The following is a 24,610-nucleotide window of genomic DNA, read 5'->3' as shown; positions in this document are numbered from 1 at the left end:
ACTGCATCCCATTGTCCTCAGTCACTGCATCCCATTGTCCTCAGTCACTGCATCCCACTGTCCTCAGTCACTGCATCCCACTGTCCTCAGTCACTGCATCCCACTGTCCTCAGTCACTGCATCCCATTGTCCTCAGTCACTGCATCCCATTGTCCTCAGTCACTGCATCCATTTTCACTCAGTCACTGCATCCCATTACCCTCAGTCACTGCATCCCATTACCCTCAGTCACTGCATCCCATTTCACTCAGTCACTGCATCCCATGACCCTCACTCACTGCATCCCATTACCCTCAGTCACTGCATCCCATTATCCTCAGTCACTGCATCCCATTACCCTCAGTCACTGCATCCCATTACCTTCAGTCACAGGATCCCATTTCCAACAGACACTGCATTCCATTTCCCTCAGTCACTGCATACCATTTCCATCAGTCACTGCATCCCAGTTCACTCAGTCTCGACATCTCATTTCCCTCAGTCACTGCATCCCATTTCCCCAGTCACTGCATCTCCTTTCCACAGTCACGGCAATCCCATTTCACTCAGTCACTGCATCCCATTGCCCTCAGTCACTGCATCCCATTGTCCTCAGTCACAGCATCCCATTGTCCTCAGTCACAGCCTCCCATTGTCCTCAGTCACTGCATCCCATTGTCCTCAGTCACTGCATCCCATTGTCCTCAGTCACTGCATCCGATTCCCCTCAGTCACTGCATCCATTTTCACTCAGTCACTGCATCCCATTACCCTCAGTCACTGCATCCCATGACCCTCACTCACTGCATCCCATTTCACTCAGTCACTGCATCCCATGACCCTCACTCACTGCATCCCATTACCCTCAGTCACTGCATCCCATGACCCTCAGTCACTGCTTCCCATTACCCTCAGTCACTGCATCCCGTTACCTTCAGTCACTGCATCCCATTTCCAACAGACACTGCATTCCATTTCCCTCAGTCACTGCATACCATTTCCATCAGTCACTGCATCCCAGTTCACTCAGTCTCGGCATCTCATTTCCCTCAGTCACTGCATCCCATTTCCCTCAGTCACTGCATCCCATTTCCCCAGTCACTGCATCTCCTTTCCACAGTCACGGCAATCCCATTTCACTCAGTCACTGCATCCCATTTCACAGAGTCACTGCATCCCATTTCACTCAGTCACTGCGTCCCATTTCACTTAGTCACTGCGTCCCATTTCCCTCAGTCACTGCATCCCATTTCCCACATTCACTGCATCTCCTTTCCCTCAGTCAATGCGTCACATTCCACTGAGTCACTGCATTCCATTCCACAGTGTCACAGCATCCCATTTCACTCAGTGACTGCAACCCATTACCCTCAGTCACTGCATCCCATTTCCATCAGTCACTGCGTCCCATTCATCTCAGTCACTGAATCCCATTTCCCTCATTCACTGCATTCCATTTCCATCAGTCACTGCATCCCATTTATCGCAGTCACTGCATCCCATTCCGCACAGTCACTGCATCCCATTCCCCACAATCACTGCATCCCATTCCCCACAGACACGGCATCCCATTCACTTGAGTCGCAGCATCCCATTTCAAACAGACACTGCATCTCCTTTCCCTCAGTCACTGCATCCCTATTCACACAGTCACTGCATCCAAGTTCACACAGCCACTGCATCCAATTTCACACAGCCACTGCATCCCATTTCACACAGCCACTGCATCCCATTTCACTCAATGCTTCACTTTACACTCAGTCAGGGCATCCCATTTCCATCTGTCACTGCGTCCCATTTCCATCAGTCACTGCATACCATTTCCATCAGTCACTGCATACCATTTCCATCAGTCACTGCATCCCAGTTCACTCAGTCTCGGCATCTCATTTCCCTCAGTCACTGCATCCCATTTCCCTCAGTCACTGCATCCCATTTCCTCAGTCACTGCATCTCCTTTCAACAGTCACGGCAATCCCATTTCACTCAGTCACTGCATCCCATTTCACAGAGTCACTGCATCTCCTTTCCATCAGTCACTGCGTCCCATTTCACTTAGTCACTGCGTCCCATTTCCATCAATCACTGCATCCCATTTCCCAGTCACTGCATCCCATTTCCCTCAGTCACTGCATCCCATTGTCCTCAGTCACTGTATCCCATTGTCCTCAGTCACTGCATCCCATTTCACTCAGTCACTGCATCCCATTAACTTCAGTCGCAGGATCCCATTTCAAACAGACACTGCATCCCATCTCCATCAGTCACTGCATCCCATTTCCATCAGTCACTGCATCCCGCTCACTCAGTCTCGGCATCTCATTTCCCTCAGTCACTGCATCCCATGTCCCTCAGTCACTGCATCCCATTTCACTCAGTCACTGCATCCCATTTCACTCAGTCACTGCATCTCATTTCCCTCAGCCACTGCATCCCATTTCACTCAGTCACTGCATCACAGTACACTCAGTTACTGAATCACAGTACACTCAGTGAGTGCAACATATTTCACTCAGTGACGGAATCACATTTCACTCAGTGACTGAATCACATTTCACTCAGTCACTGCGTCCCATTTCACACAGTCATTGGATCCCATTTCACGCAGTCACTGCATCGCATTTCACGCTGTCACTGCATCCCATTTCACGCAGTCACTGCATCCCATTTCACGCAGTCACTGCATCCCATTTCACGCAGTCACTGCATCCCAATTGACTCCATCACTGCAGCTCCTTCACCACAGTCACAGCATCCCATTTCCATCAGTCACTGGTTCCCATATCTCACAGACACTGCATTCAATTTCCGACACTCACTGTATCCCATTTCCCATAGACTCAGCGTCTCCTTTCCCACAGTCTCTGCATCTCATTTCAATCAGTGATTGCATCCTACTTCCCAAAAATACTGCATCCCATTTCGCTCAGTCACTGCATCTTATTTCACTCGGTCACTGCATCCCATTCCCCACAATCACTGCATCCCATTCCCCACAGACACGGCATCCCATTCACTTGAGTCGCAGCATCCCATTTCAAACAGACACTGCATCTCCTTTCCCTCAGTCACTGCATCCCTATTCACACAGTCACTGCATCCAAGTTCACACAGCCACTGCATCCAATTTCACACAGCCACTGCATCCCATTTCACACAGCCACTGCATCCCATTTCACTCAATGCTTCACTTTACACTCAGTCAGGGCATCCCATTTCCATCTGTCACTGCGTCCCATTTCCATCAGTCACTGCATACCATTTCCATCAGTCACTGCATACCATTTCCATCAGTCACTGCATACCATTTCCATCAGTCACTGCATCCCAGTTCACTCAGTCTCGGCATCTCATTTCCCTCAGTCACTGCATCCCATTTCCCTCAGTCACTGCATCCCATTTCCTCAGTCACTGCATCTCCTTTCAACAGTCACGGCAATCCCATTTCACTCAGTCACTGCATCCCATTTCACAGAGTCACTGCATCTCCTTTCCATCAGTCACTGCGTCCCATTTCACTTAGTCACTGCGTCCCATTTCCATCAATCACTGCATCCCATTTCCCAGTCACTGCATCCCATTTCCCTCAGTCACTGCATCCCATTGTCCTCAGTCACTGTATCCCATTGTCCTCAGTCACTGCATCCCATTTCACTCAGTCACTGCATCCCATTAACTTCAGTCGCAGGATCCCATTTCAAACAGACACTGCATCCCATCTCCATCAGTCACTGCATCCCATTTCCATCAGTCACTGCATCCCGCTCACTCAGTCTCGGCATCTCATTTCCCTCAGTCACTGCATCCCATGTCCCTCAGTCACTGCATCCCATTTCACTCAGTCACTGCATCCCATTTCACTCAGTCACTGCATCCCATTTCACTCAGTCACTGCATCCCATTTCACTCAGTCACTGCATCTCATTTCCCTCAGCCACTGCATCCCATTTCACTCAGTCACTGCATCACAGTACACTCAGTTACTGAATCACAGTACACTCAGTGAGTGCAACATATTTCACTCAGTGACGGAATCACATTTCACTCAGTGACTGAATCACATTTCACTCAGTCACTGCGTCCCATTTCACACAGTCATTGGATCCCATTTCACGCAGTCACTGCATCGCATTTCACGCTGTCACTGCATCCCATTTCACGCAGTCACTGCATCCCATTTCACGCAGTCACTGCATCCCATTTCACGCAGTCACTGCATCCCAATTGACTCCATCACTGCAGCTCCTTCACCACAGTCACAGCATCCCATTTCCATCAGTCACTGGTTCCCATATCTCACAGACACTGCATTCAATTTCCGACACTCACTGTATCCCATTTCCCATAGACTCAGCGTCTCCTTTCCCACAGACTCTGCATCTCATTTCAATCAGTGATTGCATCCTACTTCCCAAAAATACTGCATCCCATTTCGCTCAGTCACTGCATCTTATTTCACTCGGTCACTGCATCCCATTTCCCTCAGTCACTGCATCCCATTTCCCACATTCACTGCATCTCCTTTCCCTCAGTCAATGCGTCACATTCCACTGAGTCACTGCATCCCATTCCACAGTGTCACAGCATCCCATTTCACTCAGTGACTGCAACCCATTACCCTCAGTCACTGCATCCCATTTCCATCAGTCACTGTGTCCCATTCATCTCAGTCACTGAATCCCATTTCCCTCATTCACTGCGACCCATTTCCATCAGTCACTGCATCCCATTTATCTCAGTCACTGAATCCCATTTCCCTCAGTCACTGCATCCCATTCCCCACAGTCACTGAATCCCATTTCCCTCATTCAGTGCATCCCATTTCCATCAAGCACTGCATCCCATTTATCGCAGTCACTGCGTCCCATTCCGCAAAATCACTGCATCCAATTCCCCACAGTCACTGCATCCCATTCCCCACAGACACGGCGTCCCATTCACTTGAGTCGCAGCATCCCATTTCAAACAGACACTGCATCTCCTTTCCCTCAGTCACTGCATCCCTATTCACACAGTCACTGCATCCCAGTTCACACAGCCACTGCATCCCATTGCATACAGCCACTGCATCCCATTGCATACAGCCACTGCATCCCATTGCATACAGCCACTGCATCCCATTTCACTCAATCATTGCATCCCATTTCACTCAATGCTTCACTTTACACTCAGTCAGGGCATCCCACTTCCATCTGTCACTGCGTCTCATTTCCTCAGTCACTGCATCTCCTTTCCACAGTCACGGCAATCCAATTTCACTCAGTCACTGCATCCCATTGCCCTCAGTCACTGCATCCCATTGTCCTCAGTCACTGCATCCCATTGTCCTCAGTCACTGCATCCCATTGTCCTCAGTCACTGCATCCCATTGTCCTCAGTCACTGCATCCCATTGTCCTCAGTCACTGCATCCGATTCCCCTCAGTCACTGCATCCATTTTCACTCAGTCACTGCATCCATTTTCACTCAGTCACTGCATCCATTTTCACTCAGTCACTGCATCCATTTTCACTCAGTCACTGCATCCCATTACCCTCAGTCACTGCATCCCATTACCCTCAGTCACTGCATCCCATTACCCTCAGTCACTGCATCCCATTTCACTCAGTCACTGCATCCCATGACCCTCACTCACTGCATCCCATTTCACTCAGTCACTGCATCCCATTACCCTCACTCACTGCATCCCATTACCCTCAGTCACTGCATCCCATTACCCTCAGTCACTGCATCCCATTACCTTCAGTCACTGCATCCCATTTCCAACAGACACTGCATTCCATTTCCCTCAGTCACTGCATACCATTTCCATCAGTCACTGCATCCCAGTTCAATCAGTCTCGGCATCTCATTTCCCTCAGTCACTGCATCCCATTTCCCTCAGTCACTGCATCCCATTTCCCCAGTCACTGCATCTCCTTTCCACAGTCACGGCAATCCCATTTCACTCAGTCACTGCATCCCATTTCACTCAGTCACTGCATCCCATTTCACAGAGTCACTGCATCTCCTTTCCATCAGTCACTGCGTCCCATTTCACTTAGTCACTGCGTCCCATTTCCCTCAGTCACTGCATCCCATTTCCCACATTCACTGCATCTCCTTTCCCTCAGTCAATGCGTCACATTCCACTGAGTCACTGCATTCCATTCCACAGTGTCACAGCATCCCATTTCACTCAGTGACTGCAACCCATTACCCTCAGTCACTGCATCCCATTTTCATCAGTCACTGCGTCCCATTCATCTCAGTCACTGAATCCCATTTCCCTCATTCACTGCATTCCATTTCCATCCGTCACTGCATCCCATTTATCGCAGTCACTGCATCCCATTCCGCACAGTCACTGCATCCCATTCCCCACAGTCACTGCATCCCATTCCCCACAGACACGGCATCCCATTCACTTGAGTCGCAGCATCCCATTTCAAACAGACACTGCATCTCCTTTCCCTCAGTCACTGCATCCCGATTCACACAGTCACTGCATCCAAGTTCACACAGCCACTGCATCCAATTTCACACAGCCACTGCATCCCATTTCACACAGCCACTGCATCCCATTTCACTCAATGCTTCACTTTACACTCAGTCAGGGCATCCCATTTCCATCTGTCACTGCGTCCCATTTCCATCAGTCACTGCGTCCCATTTCCATCAGTCACTGCGTCCCATTTCCATCAGTCACTGCATACCATTTCCATCAGTCACTGCATACCATTTCCATCAGTCACTGCATCCCAGTTCACTCAGTCTCGGCATCTCATTTCCCTCAGTCACTGCATCTCCTTTCCATCAGTCACTGCGTCCCATTTCACTTAGTCACTGCGTCCCATTTCCATCAATCACTGCATCCCATTTCCCAGTCACTGCATCCCATTTCCCTCAGTCACTGCATCCCATTGTCCTCAGTCACTGCATCCCATTGTCCTCAGTCACTGCATCCCATTTCACTCAGTCACTGCATCCCATTAACTTCAGTCGCAGGATCCCATTTCAAACAGACACTGCATCCCATCTCCGTCAGTCACTGCATCCCATTTCCATCAGTCACTGCATCCCGCTCACTCAGTCTCGGCATCTCATTTCCCTCAGTCACTGCATCCCATTTCCCTCAGTCACTGCATCCCATTTCACTCAGTCACTGCATCCCATTTCACTCAGTCACTGCATCCCATTTCACTCAGTGACTGCATCCCATTTCACTCAGTGACTGCAACACATTTCACTCACTGACTGCATCCCATTTCACTCAGTGACTGAATCACATTTCACTCAGTCACTGCATCCCATTTCAAGTAGTCACTGCATCCCATTTCATTCAGCCTCTGCATCACATGTAACTCAGTCAGTGAATCCCATTTCACTCCGTCAGTGCTTCCCATTTCACTCAATCACTGCATCCCATTTCACTCAATCATTGCATCTCCTTCACCACAGTCACTGCATCCCATTTCCAACAGTCATTGTTTCCCGTATCTCACAGACGCTGCATTCAATTTCCCACACTCACTGCATCCCATTTCCCACAGTCACAGCATAACCTTTCCCTCAGTCTCTGCGTCGCATTTCACTCAGCCGTTGCATCCCATGTCCCTCAGTCACTGCATCACATGTCCCTCAGTCACCTCATCTCATTTCACTCAGTCACCGCATCCCATTTCACGCAGTCACTGCATCCCATGTCCCTCAGTCACTGCATCCCATGTCCCTCAGTTACTGCATCCCATTGCCATCAGTCACTGCATCTCATTTCACTCAGTCAAAGCATCCCATTTTCCTCATTCACTGCATCCCATTTCCCTCAGTTACTGCATTCCATTTCACTCAGTCAATGTATCTCATTTCACTGAGTCACTGCATCCCATTTCCATCAGTCACTGCATCCCATTTCACTCAGTCACTGCACCCCAAGCCCGTGTGTCACAGGATCCGATGTCCCTCAGTCACTGCATCCCATTTCACTCAGTCAGTGCGTCCCTTTTCGGTCAGGCACTGTATCCCACTTCCGTCAGTCACTGCAACCCAAGCCCGCTCGGGCACTGATTCCCTATTAACTCAGTCACTCCTTCCCAGTACCTCTGTCACTGCATCCCATGTCCCTCAGTCACTGCATCCCATGTCCCTCAGTCACGGCATCGCATGTCCCTCAGTCACGGCATCGCATGTCCCTCAGTCACGGCATCCCATGTCCCTCAGTCACGGCATCCCATGTCCCTCAGTCACGGCATCCCATGTCCCTCAGTCACGGCATCCCATGTCCCTCAGTCACTGCATCCCATGTCCCTCAGTCACTGCATCCCATGTCCCTCAGTCACTGCATCCCATGTCCCTCAGTCACTGCATCCCATTTCACTCTGTCACTGCATCTCATTTCACTCAGTCAAAGCATCCCATTTTCCTCATTCACTGCATCCCATTTCCCTCAGTTACTGCATTCCATTTCACTCAGTCAATGTATCTCATTTCACTGAGTCACTGCATCCCATTTCCATCAGTCACTGCATCCCATTTCACTCAGTCACTGCACCCCAAGCCCGTGTGTCACAGGATCCGATGTCCCTCAGTCACTGCATCCCATTTCACTCAGTCAGTGCGTCCCTTTTCGGTCAGGCACTGTATCCCACTTCCGTCAGTCACTGCAACCCAAGCCCGCTCGGGCACTGATTCCCTATTAACTCAGTCACTCCTTCCCAGTACCTCTGTCACTGCATCCCATGTCCCTCAGTCACTGCATCCCATGTCCCTCAGTCACGGCATCGCATGTCCCTCAGTCACGGCATCGCATGTCCCTCAGTCACGGCATCGCATGTCCCTCAGTCACGGCATCCCATGTCCCTCAGTCACGGCATCCCATGTCCCTCAGTCACGGCATCCCATGTCCCTCAGTCACGGCATCCCATGTCCCTCAGTCACTGCATCCCATGTCCCTCAGTCACTGCATCCCATGTCCCTCAGTCACTGCATCCCATGTCCCTCAGTCACTGCATCTCATTTCACTCAGTCACTGCATCCCATTCCACTCAGCCAATGCATCGCAGTGACTGAATCACAGTTCACTCAGTCACTGCATCCCATTGTCCTCAGTCACTGCATCCCATTTCCATCAGTCACTGCATCCCATTTCCCACAGTCACTGCATCGCTGTTCCTCAATCACTGCATGCTATTTCACTCAGTCTCTGCAGCCCATTTCACCTCAGTCACTGCATCCCATTACCATCAGTCACTGCATCCCATTACCATCAGTCACTACATCCCATTACCCTCAGTCACAGCATCCCATTTCACTCAGTCACAGCATCCCATCTCCATCAGTCACTGCATCCCATTTCACTCAGTCATTGTATCTCACTCCATACATGCACCACTATGAAAAAAATCCGGTCCACTTTAAATCTTCCCTCTCTCATTTTTAACCTATTCCCTCCAGTTTTGGATTCCAGCAACCCGGGGAAAAGATCTTGGCTGTTCGCTCTATCCAAATCCCTCGTAATTGTATAAACTTCTATATGGTCAGCCCTGAACTCCAAAGTTCCAAGAAATAGCTGCCTGTTCAAGTCCACGGTATACCTCCAAACTCCGATGCTGGTAACATCCTTGTAGATCTTCTCTGAACCCTTTCAAGTTTACAACACACAACAATACAGCGCAGAACAGGCCCTTCGGCCCTCAAGGTTGCGCCGACATCCTTCCTCTCGCAAGGAGACTAAAATCGATTGCAGTATTCCAAAAGCAGCCGAAACAACGTCCTATATGGCTGCTAAGTGATCTCCCAACTCCGATACTCAATGCACTGACCGATAAAGGCGAGCACACCAAATGTCTCCTTCATATCCTTTCTACCGGTGGCTGTACTTTGATGGAACTACGAAACTGCACTCCAGCGTCTCTTTATTAAGCAACACTCCCCACAACCTTCAGTGTAAGCGTGCTGCCCTGATTTGCCTTTCCAAAATGTAGCACCTCACATTTGTCTAACCTCAACTCCATCTGCCATTCCTCAGTTTATTGGCCCTTGTCAATGTCCCATTGTATTCTGAGGTGACCTTCTTGGCTGGCTACTACACCTTCAATCATTGGGAAACTTACTAACCACACCTTCTATTTTCATGTCCAAATCATTGCATCACTTCAACTCCCCCTCCCGCTCCCTGAATGACACGTCCATCCTGGGCCTCTTCCAGTGTCACAACCAAACCACCCAGAAACTGGAGGAGCAGCACCTCATATTCCGCCTCGGGAGCTTCCAACTCAATAGCCTCAATGTGGACTTGGCCACCCTCAAAATCTCCCCACCCGCCAGCCTCATCCCAACACTAGTTCCTCCCCTCAGCCCCGCCTCCATGACCTGTCCGCCTTCTCTCCCACCTATCCACTCCTCCCACCTCACTGACCAACTCCCACCACTGCTTGGAATTATTCTTCTTTTCACACTTCATCAGCTCGATGTTATTTCTAAAATCTATTTTCCAATTGTTGGAAAAAGTGAGATAAAGAGAAGTAAAAGAAGTTACATTCTTACCACTCCGGAAATCTCTGAATATTCTTCTGTTGAAAGGCCGCCAAGGAACGATGCAATTCTTTTGTCACAAACGCTGTGAGGGAGACATCTTTTTCGGTTCCACTAACTCCACCCTAAGGAAGACAAACCCACGTAACATATCTAGTGACTTAAAACATACTCTATTGTTGCCCAAGGTGGAGAGCTGGATGAACACAGCAGGTCAAGCAGCATCAGAGAAGCAAGAAAGCTGATGTTTCGGAACGAGACCCTACTTCAGAAAATTGGCGCTGGAGAATCTGAGACAACAAGGTGTAGAGCCGGATGATACTGCTTGGCCTGCTGTGTTCATCCAGCTTTACACCTTATCTCAGATTCTCCAGCATCTGCAGTTCCTACTACCTCTATTGTTGCCCTTTCACTTTACTGAACTAATATGAGCCAGTAGTTCTGTTTAGGCTCGTGTAATTTTACGCTTATTGGCCTGTACAAAATCCTGAATTAATTTTGATCGACTGACGGGAGGAGAGATGAATTTTATAGAAATTTTTGTTTTCTACCAATTTGCAGAGGGCATCGTGGGCGATTGAAGGACAGTGTTATTATCCTCCAGGTCTGTGGACTGCATCATTACCAACTTGCCCATTTGCATATACATACAATATTCATTATGTACCAATGAAACATAATAAACCAATACTACGTACTAAAAACAACGCTCACATATCAATGGAAATTTAAATATTTATCATAGAGTTTGAAGGATTGAATTCAATGATACAAAGCAAAAACCAGTGAAGATGAGTGCAGTTGGTCAGCACTTTTGCCACTAAGTGGAGGTTGGCAGTTTGAGGCCACCCAGGAACAAGCAAGCTCTGTCTAACTCCAAGGGCAGCACGGTGGCTCAGTGGTTAGCACTGCTGACTCACAGCGCCAGGGACCCAGGTTCGATCCCACCGTTGGACGATTTTCTGTGCAGAGTTTGTACATTCTGCCCATGCCTGCATGGGTTCCTGCTGGGTGCTCTGGTTTCCTCCCACAGTCCAAAGATGTGCAGGCTCAGTGTATGGGCCATGCCAAACTTGCCCATTGTTTTTAGGGATGTGTAGATTAGGTGTGTTAGTCATGGGAAATGTAGGGTTACTGAGGAAAGGGTCGGGGGATGAGTCAGGGTGAGACGCTCTTTGGAGGGTGGCCGTGGACTTCTTGGGTCAAAATGGGCTTGTTTCCACACCGTAGGGATTCTATGATATGGAAGTATCTTTTGAAGTGGACATTCGTGGGTATGCTATAACAGAGACCTTGAAATACTGCACAACAAACATTTGGAACTAGACTGTCAATTCAGACATAGCATCAAAAAAGGTCATGGAAGTCGTCACCGATATAAAGCAGGATTGATGAAAATCCAGCAGGAAATGGTGTCAAAAGGCACAGTATCTTTTATTCATCTCCAGTTACTTTGTCCAAGGCACTGGATGCTGGCAGGATTGAAACATTTCAGAAATGCTTCACAAATCACATATAAGGACCTGCACATCTTTGAACAATGGGAGGAAACTGCAGCACCTGGCGGAAGCCCCTCGCAGACGCGGGGAGGACGTGTCAATTCCACACAGATAGTTACCCAAGACTGGAATCTCAATTGGCTCCCCAGTGCATGAGCAGCTCTAACCACTGAGCAACTACCTTGCCCAGAAGGGGTTTTATAAGCGCATACATTATTTCCATTAAGACAGATCCAATCCTCTATGTCCAATCAAAATAACATATTGTAGATATCATGACAACAATCATAAATGATTTTGAATAAGTAAATCAAAAAACTTGAAATAGTTTCCAAGCCTAAATACTAGATATGTTGCAGTTAAGATGAATAGCGCAACAACAAAAAGGCCATATTTTATGTGACCATCGGTAACACTTGAAAACTTGCAACAATTTGTCGCCAGCAGTGCTCTGAAGTGGCTTGATGGTGCCCTCCTTCATACACTGGAATGAAACTCCAAAGATCACAAATTCTCCATCAATACCATGTTGTAACAGTGACTGCATCAACCTGTGTTTATGCGCCTGACTGGAAACCCACACAACATGCATAAACAAAAAAATAATCTAAGGTAATAGGAGAAAAAAATGTATGTATGCAACGTCTTTGAAAAGCAATTATTTGTCGTGGCTGCAAGCCCATAAGGAATCTCGTTTCACAGATTATATTCATTTGCACTGCAGGTCATGCCAGTCAGAATCAGTTTTCGTTTCATGACAGATAACTAAAATGTCCATTACAATGAACTTTGGTTGATCAGAAGATTTTAAGTAAGGACTATGTCTTGTGTGAGCTGACGGCATTAGGGGATGGAGAAGGTACACGCACTGCTGGCATCTTGACACCATTGAATGAGCAAGCGTGGACGCAAAGGTTGTAACAGGTAACAACTGTACAGGCAATATCTTTTGAGCTCCTTCCGAGCAGGCCTGTAATACTCTCAAGCTGTGCTAGACCCTCACTTCCTCCACCTTACGTACGCTGCTTTTTCTTTTTGACAAGTAGCACCTCTGTACCCGTCATCCAAGGCTCCTTAATCTTACCCCTTCTTATCTGTCTCAGAGGAACAAATTTATACATCACTCGCAACAACTGCTCCTTGAACAGCCTCCACATGTCTGCTGCGCCCTTTCTGTGGAACAATTGCTCCCAATCTGTACTTCCCAACTCCTGTCTGATAGCATCATAGTTTCCTTGACCCCAGTGAAATATCTTCCCCTGGTAACTGCTCCTTTCCCTTTCCATGGCTATGGTAAATGGGAGGCTCTTGCGGTCACTGTCGCCAAAGTGTTCTCCCACCACGAGATCTGACACCTGTCCTGGCTCATCGCCGAGCACCAAATCCAAAATGGCCTCCCGCCTCGTCGGCCTGTCCACATACTGAGTCAGGAAACCCTCCTGAACACACCTGACAAAAACGGCTCCATCCAAACCATCTGCACTGAGGAGGTTTCAATCTATATTGGGAAAGTTGAAGTCACCCATAACAACAACCCTGATACGTTTGCACTTTTCAACAATCTGCCGGCCAATGAGTTCTTCGATCTCCCAACTGCTATTTGGGGTCTGTAGAAAACCCCCAGTGAAGTGACTGCTGCCTTGCTGTTCCGAACTTCCACCCACACTGACTCAGTCGACAAACCTTCCTTGGCAACCTCAGCCCATACAACCGCAGTAGACGAGTCCTCAAAGGTTCTTTCAGCCGCCGTGATACTGTCCTTGACCAACAAAGCCACACCTCCCCCTCTTTTACCACCTTCCCAGACCTTATGAAAGATCTAAACCCGAGAACCTGCAACATCCATTCCTGACCCTGCTCTATCCATGTCTCCGAAATGGCCACAACATCGAAGTCCCAGGTACCTATCCAAGCTGCAAGCTCACCTACATTATTCCGGATACTCCTGGCATTAAAGTCGTCACACTTCAATCCAGCTTGCTGTCTGCCAGCACACTTCTGTGACAGTGAGGTCCTGACCATGTCCTCCCTACGCTCATCCTCCTGTGTACTGGGACTACACCTCAGTTTCCCATTCCCCTTCTGAGCTCGTTTAAATCCAACCGAATGGCACTAGCCAATTTCCCACCCAGGATATTGGTGACATCACAGACCCTGGCACCTGGTAGGCAACACACCAATCGTGAGTCTCTTTCGTTCCCGGCAAATCTTCTATCAGTCCCTCTCACTATTGAGTCCCCAATGACTATCACTCTCTTCCTATCCCCGCTTCCCTTCTGTGCAAGAGGGACAGACTCTGTGCCAGAGACCTGCACCCTACTGCATACCCGTGCTAAGTCATCCCCCGGAACAGTATCCAAAATGGTATAGTTGTTTTTCAGGGGAGCTACTGCAGGGGATTTCAGGGGAACGACCACAGGGAAAGGTTAGTCAAGCTACACCGGGTAAACGTGCATTTTAGGCTGAAGAAACATGTGTTTCAAAGTGAGCTCATGGAAGAAGCCATGGAGTCAAAGCTAAACATTTCGGCAAGAAGACAACCATTCTTAAAAGCAGCATACAGCGTGAAATATCCACTTAAAATTTATGTGGAATATCAGATGGAATTTTCTTATTGACTCCATTGTGCAATCATGTCGAGCTAAAAATGTTAACTGCATTAATTAATACTAACCAGAAACGGACTTTGTTGTAAATGGTTTGACGATTTTCTGTATCTGGAACATCCCTTTTCCTTCTCGAACGAAGATCGTACCAACCTATGGTACCAAACTGTGAGTCAAACGGATGGGACACATAATCTTTAAATTCCTCATCAAAACAGTCTCATCCTATGGTTCTGTGCAATAAAAGAGAAAGAATAAACATGTTTCCCACAATTTTGCTGATGTTTACGAACAGAATGCTCAAATTCAAAAAGTTTGGGCTGGCATGTCTGCTTCCTCCAGCCTGTTTAAACTGTTCCATTCAATGTGAAATTTGTGATAAGTTTTAGCACACAGGTCTATGTGATCTGCGCCACCACCTTCTATTAGTCATACATGCTTTCCCCCTCTTCCTGTGATACATTCCTTGAAGTGTTCATTGAGATTTTGATTTTAAATCTTATCGTCATATTCTTTTGATTCTCAAGCATCAATGAATCTGATGTTGCCGCCATTCCATGCAGTGCACAGCACGTCAAACAGGAGTCTTACTCTTGCCATGAGCACTGAGGTAGTATGGGGTCACAACTGTCTCATAGTTCAGAATGAAATTCTACAAAGAGGGCTATGAAGAGTCATGCAGTTAATTTTATTTGACATGCTCTTTCTTTTCTTCACAAATATGCTGGATTTAAAGTGATCTTCACCCTCATTTAAATTGAATTCAATATCCAACCATCTGTAAAACTAGCTTATCCAAATTTTAATTTGAGTTCAGTGTTACACAAATATATGACTTTTTTTAAAATTATGTTCGAGTCAACATTAACATTTCATTCCCTGACAGCGGGTGAACTTACTTTTAAACTCCAATTTTCCTTCGGTATTAATGGAGAGATGAGCCTTTTTGCAAGCACCGAAAGGCTGCACCAGTTTATGCTAAAACTTACGGAACTGTACGTTTCACAAATATGTTCCTATTAAACGCTAATTCCTAGTGAAGCAGTATGAAGCTAAATTCATTCAACTGGACAGCAAAAACGGTCAAGATTTTAAAAGGAAGCAACTATTTTGAAGTCACTCTTCGAACTAAATTCCATCTTGGTGTCTGAGAGTCCATAGGTTCCTCACTCTCAACGAACCATTCAACAGTCATGCAATTACTGAAACACACAGACAAAAAACATGAATGTTAACAGTCACTAAGATTTTGAGAGTGATTTGGAATTCGTACTCAATACCCCCTGGGGAAAACCTGTTCCAATCTGGACAGTACTCACTTATTACCATCCCACCTACCTTCCCCAGCACCTCCTCCCCCTCCACACGATTTGTTTCTGAGCTCCCTTCCACCCTCCATTTCTCAGGAAGGGTCCTGACCCAAAACCTCAACTTTCTTGAGCCTCTGATGCTGCCTGCCCTGCTGTGTTCCTCCAGCTCCACAATGTGTTATCTCAGACACCAACATTGGCAGTTCTTCCTATCTGGATAACTCATTCTCACCTTGTCACAAGTGATTTATACTCATTTTCTTTTCAGATTACGCATGTACATGTGTATACATAAATATACATATTGCACTTTTATGCCTGAACCACTAACCTAGAGGATATTTTAAAAGAGTCTCTTCATATCTGCATGAAAGAGAAATCATCAAGGTCATGACTTTCATTTGAGGAATAACTCGAACATTCAAAGTACTCACAGTCAGTGTCCCATTTCCTTGACCAGTCAATTTGATGTGAATCTTTCTTCCAAGTGGAAACTATAACAGCAATTATATTTGAGAGTCAAACACTTCATTGCATCACCAATATTTCCTTGTCTGTTTGAAACATAAGATAATGAAATAATCATGGACAGATTGGCCAACAGTGTAATTTAATGTGTGTTATGGCAACTCAAAATCACAACCATTGAAGTGATCTTTAAAAAGCTGTTGTCATACAACAGAGCACTTTTTGAGATGCAGTGATGAACATACTTCCTGAGATGCAAATAATATATGCCAAATTAATTCCAAAGAATACCTTTACAATTAAAAAGAAGCTAAAAATCTCTTTACATTGCGAAGCTTCTCAGATGGCTATTAGTCAATGGAAATCGTTCAGAACAATTATTTATTCCCAGATGAAAAGGAAGTGTATACATTTCATGACAACAAAATGTGAGGCTGGATGAACACAGCAGGCCAAGCAGCATCTCAGGAGCACTTTTGTCCTCCTGAGATGCTGCTTGGCCTGCTGTGTTCATCCAGCCTCACATTTTGTTGTCTTGGATTCTCCAGCATCTGCAGTTCCCATTATCTCGGATACATTTCATTTTCACATCTTATCCAAGAGAGAAAAAAAAACACCTTCATGAATACATTGTCAAACAAGAGACTCACAAAAAAAGTCATTTGGCCCATTGAATATTCCTCCATCATTCGGTGAGATCATGGTTGATCTCATTACATTTATCATGACACAGCATTTCCACCAAACCCTCCTTATAGCTAATACATTCCGATCCAAGTAACATCCCGGTAAATCTCTGTTTCTGGGCCATGCCTTGTCTTTCCAAATATTTTTTCAGTCATCTACAAATTTAGTCACAGCACATGCACCTCTTTCCTCCAAGTCATTAATAAACAAGCACAAGAGCTGTGGTTCCTTCAGCGCGACCTCATTTCTTACTGACAAGCCAACCCTGGCATCTCTGTCCATTTGTATCGGAGATAATGGGAACTGAAGATGCTTCAGAATCCAAGATAACAAAGTGTGGATCAGGATGAACACACAGAAGTAGAAGGGTCTCGGCACAAAACGTCAGCTTTTACGCTCCTGAGATGCTGCTTGGCCTGCTGTGCTCATCCAGCTCCACACTTTGTTATCTCTGTCCATTTGCCTGTTCTTTCTCTCGGACATGAATCATTGGATATTTCGTTCCCAACACTTATCCCCTAACAACCACCTCTCTGTGATACCCAGAGTGATGTATCTGTCAATTTCAATCTGCACCACAAAGTCATTCACTTTGTTTCATACACTCCCTGCAATTCAATACAAGATCTTCAGTCTGGCATTTACAGCCACCCTTCTTATCTGCTGCAGCTGAAGTGAGACTCCTGACCATTTCCATACTTTTTGTCCTATTACTTGCTCTGGAAACTTAGCTGAGCACTTACCAGCTTCTAACTTTTTCCACAATTTTCCATGCAACTGAGCTCACCCACTCCACACTTTTTATTTTAACGCCCTCGCCCCAGACCTAGCTCTGTATTTTGCGAGGATACTTGTCCCAATATGATTCTAGTCGAGCCTATAACACCAGAACGACTCCCTCCTTCCCCATACCGATGCCAATGTCTCATGAATTCATTTGAACAATGTACATCTATAATTATGTTCACACCGTGCCAAATTGCTCAGATAATAATCCAGAGATTATTACCAAGATAATAAAATGTGAGGCTGGATGAACACAGCAGGCCAAGCAGCATCTCAGGAGCACAAAAGCTGACGTTTCGGGCCTAGACCCTTCATCAGAGAGGGGGATGGGGGGAGGGAACTGGAATAAATAGGGAGAGAGGGGGAGGCGGACCGAAGATGGAGAGGAAAGAAGATAGGTGGAGAGGGTGTAGGTGGGGAGGTAGGGAGGGGATAGGTCAGTCCAGGGAAGACGGACAGGTCAAGGAGGTGGGATGAGGTTAGTAGGTAGCTGGGGGTGCGGCTTGGGGTGGGAGGAAGGGATGGGTGAGAGGAAGAACCGGTTAGGGAGGCAGAGACAGGTTGGACTGGTTTTGGGATGCAGTGGGTGGGGGGGAAGAGCTGGGCTGGTTGTGTGGTGCAGTGGGGAGACCTGTCCGTCTTCCCTGGACTGACCTATCCCCTCCCTACCTCCCCACCTACACCCTCTCCACCTATCTTCTTTACTCTCCATCTTCGGTCCGCCTCCCCCTCTCTCCCTATTTATTCCAGTTCCCTCCCCCCATCCCTCTCTCTGATGAAGGGTCTAGGCCAGAAACGTCAGCTTTTGTGCTCCTGAGATGCTGCTTGGCCTGCTGTGTTCATCCAGCCTCACATTTTATTATCTTGGAATCTCCAGCATCTGCAGTTCCCATTATCAGAGATTATTACCATTCTGGTTCTGCTTTCTCACCTCAGCACCTCGGTGCTCATAATCCCTCAGCAGAACCTCTTTCCTCTTTCTTCCATATCAATGGTACCTGTGTGGACCACGATAGCTGGATTTCGACTCCTCCCACTTCAAGTTCCTTTGTAGCCGAGATGGAATATCCTGAACCTGGGCACCAGGCAGGCAACATTACTTTCGAGACTCTCGATCCTGGTCACAACGAACAGTGTTCATTCCCCTAACTATACTACCTCTGATTATAACTACATTTCACTTTTTATCCCCTCCTGAATGTCCCACCTGTACCACAGTGCTATAGTCAGTTGACTCATCTTCCCTATACCCTGCACTCTCATCCACACACGAAGAAAGAATCTCAAACCTGTTCGATAAGATCAAAGGCCAAGGTTCCTTCTGCAGTACATCCTGGATCCTTCCACCTGCCCTGTTCTTGGTCATTGGCCACTGACCGAGTTTCAGCTAGTTAATCTAAGGTGTGTGACTGCCTCCTGAAGCACAGCATTCCCTGGTAACTCTGCCCCACATGATTTGTTGATTGGTCAAAACTGAGATTCCAGTTCATCAACCGTAAGCTGGAGTCTGGGGCCTGACCACTCCCCCGTCATGTAGGTACAAATCATCATCTGGCCTGGCATCTCCATTTCAATTACTTCGATCTTAATTTGATTTGAAAACATTCTGGTCTTTTAGTTTGTAGCCTGTAAATATTTCTCCGATTTACTTTCAATCTGAAAGCTACCGATAATAGATTCTTAAACCAGTTGCGATCACCAACCAATGAACCTGGTTCACCCTCTCGGTCCCTGATTCTGGCTTCAATTCGCCCTGTCTCAAAAAAAAAATGCTTATGAACTATCAGGCAAAAAAAGCAAGCAAATGGCAGCTCTTACACTCTGCACTGACTTACCGCATTGCCACCAAGTTCCCCAAAATATATATTCACTTGGTGCATTTTACTCGAGATGTGATCTCTTCTTCCAGAATGTGCAAAGCATACAGATCCATAGCAATATACTACCTTCAAAACCTCAGCTCTCAGCTTATTACTTTTGAGTACATTCTCAAATGCTTTCTCCAAGTCCAAACACAACACATTTACTGGTTTTCATCTATTAATTCTCCTCCCAAAACTTCCTCCAAAAACCCAAACAAATTAGCCAGACATAATTTCTCTTTCATCAGGCTATGGTGATTCTGTTTGATGAGATGATGATTTTCCAAATGTCCTGCTATTATTTTCTTCATAGTTGATTGCCACACATTTCCAGCAATAGATGTTAGACTGGTTCGGTTGTAGTTATCTTCTTTTTGCCTCTCTCCTTTTTAAATAGGGACGTCACATCAGCATTTTTCCAGCCCTCAGATGCTTCTCGAGAATCTGACCCTTTTTGGGAAATTACAGTCAATGCATATACCGACTCTGAAGCTCATTGTTTAGAATCTTAGAAAGTAAACCATCACGGCAAAGAGTCTAATCTGCTTTCACTCCATTAGATTGTGTACTGCTACTTCTCTCATGGTACTGATGGTGTGGTAGTGATGTGTTTAATTCCTCCCTTTATTCTTTAGTAATAAGGGGATCCTTGAAGTATCTTCCACTGTAAAGGCTACCCTTTTCTCATTGTCGTTGTTCCTTGATTTAAAAATTAACCTGGCCATCTCAGCCGAGCATATAATTAATGGCATTACCTCTAAAACCTTCTCTGCTGAAGTGTTCAATAGATTGCTACAACCTGAAAGAAGTAATTCTTCCCCTAAATTAATAGGCAACCAATTTGAAAATGTGGCCTCTGGTCGTAAAATCTTTCACAATATTAAGGGAGTGCTGCACTGTCACTGGAGGCCCCAAACCCCACCTCTTCCTCCGGTACATTGATGACTGTATCGGCGCCGCCTCATGCTCCCCAGAGGAGCTCGAACAGTTCATCCACTTCACCAACACCTTCCACCCCAACCTTCAGTTCACCTGGGCCATCTCCAGCACATCCCTCACCTTCCTGGACCTCTCAGTCTCCATCTCAGGCAACCAGCTTGTAACTGATGTCCATTTCAAGCCCACCGACTCCCACAGCTACCTAGAATACATCTCCTCCCACCCACCATCCTGCAAAAATTCCATCCCCAATTCCCAATTCCTCCGCCTCCGCCGCTTCTGCACCCACGATAAGACATTCCACTCCCGCACATCCCAGATGTCCAAGTTCTTCAAGGACCGCAACTTGCCCCCAACAGTGATCGAGAACGCCCTTGACCGCATCTCCCATATTTCCCGCAACACATCCCTCACACCCTGCCCCCGCCACAACCGCCCCAAGAGGATCCCCCTCATTCTCACACACCACCCGACCAACCTCCGGATGCAACGCATCATCCTCTGACACTTCGGCCATCTACAATCCGACCCCACCACCCAAGACATTTTTCCATCCCCACCCCTGTCTGCTTTCCGGAGAGACCACTCTCTCCGTGACTCCCTTGTTCGCTCCACACTGCCCTCCAACCCCACCACACCCGACACGTTCCCCTGCAACCGCAGGAAATGCTACACTTGCCCCCACACCACCTCCCTCACCCCTATCCCAGGCCCCAAGATGACATTCCACATTAAGCAGAGGTTCATCTGCACATCTGCCAATGTGGTATACTGCATCCACTGTACCCGGTGTGGTTTCCTCTACATTGGGGAAACCAAGCGGAGGCTTGGGGACCGCTTTGCAGAACACCTCCGCTCAGTTCGCAACAAACAACTGTACCTCCCAGTCGCAAACCATTTCCACTCCCCATCCCATTCTTTAGATGACATGGCCATCATGGGCCTCCTGCAGTGCCACAATGATGCCACCCCAAGGTTGCAGGAACAGCAACTCATATTCCGCCTGGGAACCCTGCAGCATAATGGTATCAACGTGGACTTCACCAGTTTCAAAATCTCTCCCACCGCATCCCTAAACCAGCCCAATTCGTCCCCTCCCCCCACTGCACCACACAACCAGCCCAGCTCTTCCCCTTCACCCACTGCATCCCAAAACCAGTCCAACCTGTCTCTGCCTCCCTAACCTGTTCTTCCTCTCACCCATCCCTTCCTCCCACCCCTAGCCGCACCCCCATCTCCCTACTAACCTCATCCCACCTCCTTGACCTGTCCGTCTTCCCTGGACTGACCTATCCCCTCCCTACCTCCCCACCTATACTCTCTCCACCTATCTTCTTTTCTCTGCATCTTCAGTCCGCTTCCCCCTCTCTCCCTATTTATTCCAGAACCCTCACCCCATCCCCCTCTCTGATGAAGGGTCTAGGCCCGAAACGTCAGCTTTTGTGCTCCTGAGATGCTGCTTGGCCTGCTGTGTTCATCCAGCCTCACATTTTGTCATCTTGGATTCTCCAGCATCTGCAGTTTCCATTATCTATGGTGATTCTGTTTGATTAGATTCTGATTTTCCAAATGTCCTGCTATTATTTTCTTCATAGTTGATTGCCACATATTTCCAACAATAGATGTTAGGCTGTTTCGGTTGTAGTTATCTTCTTTTTGCCTCTCTCCTTTTTAAACAGGGATGTCACATCGGCAGTTTTCCAGCCCTGAGATGCTTCTCTGGAATCTAAACCTTTTTGGGAAATTACAATCAATGCATACACCGACTCTGAAGCTCATTGTTGAGAATCTTAGAAAGTAAACCATCACGGCAAAGAGTCTAATCTGCTTTCACTCCATTAGATTGTCTACTGCTACTTCTCTCATGGTAGTGATTGTGTAGTCGTGATGTGTTTAATTTCTCCCTGTATTCTTTAGTAATAAGGGGATCCTTGAAGTATCTTCCACTGTAAAGACAACCCTTTTCTCATTATCACTGATAATGGGAAGCTCAGATGCTGGAGAATCCAAGATAACAAAGTATGAAGCTGGATGAACACAGCAGGCCAAGTAGCATCTCAGGAGCACAAAAGCTGACGTTTCAGGCCTAGACCCTTTTCTCATTATCATTGTTTCTTGATTTAAAAATTAACCTGGCCGTTACAGCCTAGCATATGATTAATGGCATTCCCTCGAAAATCTTCTTGGCTAAAGTGTTCAATAGAGTGCTACAACCTGAAAGAAGTAATTCTTCCCTGAATTAATAGGCAACCAATTTGAAAATGTGGCCTCTGGTCGTAAAATCTTTCACAAATGGGAGTAATCTCTACGGATATACACTATCAAGCCTCTTAAGAATCTTACATGTTGAAAAAATAAGATTTTTTCAATCTTATAAATGCCAATGAACGTAGTCCCAGCCTGCCCAACTTTCCTAAGCATAGCAATCCCCTACGCCATTTCCAAAATCAACCCAGTCAACATGAGGTGTATGGCCTCCGCTGCATTCGCTCTGCGGCCGTACATGACTTGTCAGTTACCATCCTGCTGCTACGACTCTACTTCTATTTACGATGCAGTCCTCTGTCCATCCGAACATACTACCCTTGAACACATGGGCTCTTTTCATTTGAGACACCTTATGAGCTGTACCTTATCAAATGCTTTGTTGAAATCTCAATGTACTACATCAACTGGTGGTCCTTCATCAGTAATGTTTGTTTCCTTCTCAAAGCACTGTAGCAAGTTTGTCAAGTATTATTTCCCCTTTATAAAAGGATGTTAACTCTGAAGGATGTTATAGCACACTCAGTACCCTGTTATTTCATCTTTCATTGCCGGCATGAACATCTACCCAGGTTGACCTAAATTGGCAATACTGGCTTGCTATTTTGTCGAAGTATCTTTGTAATAATGGTGTTATGTTCACAATCTTTCAATCCTCTGAGAATTTTCCACAATCTAAGGATTCTTGGAAGATTATCATCAGTGCCTCCATTGTATCTGCAGCTGCATTGTTCAACATGAGAGGATACAACTCATCATACCCCTTGGATATTTTCTCTGCTGATTGGAGTCATGTTTGGAATTCTGTGCAGTGACATTCACTTTTAACAGTTTGCTAAATACTACCAGGAACAGAAATTGTCATCCAGCTGCAACTAAGCGATAGCTTTCAGCACAGAAGAAAGTATTTGAATTCATTATGACCCGAATAACTCCTGAAAAGGGCAATACAATTTGCCTCAGTCCATAATGTTCTTTCTCCAACATCCTGAGATGCATTATCTGTATTTCTTCAAATTTACCACAGATTCTGTTTCACTCACCCTTTCAGCAATACGCATGACAACAATTCGGCATTTTTAGTCCCCCTGTCGCCTCCGTTGCACGTGTGCATTGTTAGACGATTATTTGTTTGTGTGCCTGCTTTTTTGCTCAAATGGATAAAGGTAAATTTCTGTTCTTTTGTCATCAGAGCTATTGCCTCCTCATTCTCATCTTCCTTGTTTTATCCCTCTGCTGGAATATTTAATTTGTTGACATATCTGAAATATGTTGTTGAATGGATCGGGTTTTGTAACATTGCATTCCCCATAGACCACCTACTGATGCTGTTGCTTATTCTCACAGTTATTATCTTGCAGAGTGGAAAATGCAGTTTGAAAGCAATGGAACATTATTGATGAAGAAGTTGATGCATAAATTGCTGCGATCTTCCAAACTACAAACTCACCTTCAATTCTTTCTCGGTCAGAGCATTATGCCGGCGCACATGAATCGTGTTCTCAATGGGACTTCCAAAAACACGGAATTGAATTTGCATGTTGATTTCTTCTTCCCTCTTCAGAAATGCAATGTTGTATCGTGATGAAGCTTCCAAGGCAATGATTGTGTCCTTCAATGAAGGGAAAAGTGACTTTTAGAATCATGGAAATATTTCAGTACTTCCACATACATGAAATACAAACATTCTCCCTGCA

The 24,610-nt window shown here is 46.4% G+C and overlaps 1 long non-coding RNA gene across 4 annotated transcripts in view; it reads right to left on the bottom strand.

Moving 5' to 3' along the window:
• Positions 1-10,507: 10,507 nt before the first annotated feature.
• LOC132207766 (uncharacterized) overlaps positions 10,508-24,610 on the bottom strand; it is a 404,921-nt gene continuing 390,818 nt past the window's right edge. For all 4 annotated transcript variants that reach the window (XR_009443788.1, XR_009443789.1, XR_009443790.1 and 1 more), the window contains 4 exons: positions 24,364-24,525; positions 16,341-16,400; positions 14,665-14,829; positions 10,508-10,616 (listed from right to left, as the gene is read on the bottom strand). This is a non-coding gene — a long non-coding RNA (uncharacterized LOC132207766). The remainder of the gene's footprint in view (positions 10,617-14,664; positions 14,830-16,340; positions 16,401-24,363; positions 24,526-24,610) is intronic.

Source organism: Stegostoma tigrinum, unplaced genomic scaffold, assembly GCF_030684315.1.
Source record: "Stegostoma tigrinum isolate sSteTig4 unplaced genomic scaffold, sSteTig4.hap1 scaffold_151, whole genome shotgun sequence".
In the NCBI taxonomy this organism is placed as follows: Eukaryota; Metazoa; Chordata; class Chondrichthyes; order Orectolobiformes; family Stegostomatidae; genus Stegostoma; species Stegostoma tigrinum.
This window is presented reverse-complemented; position numbering and strand designations above follow the sequence as displayed.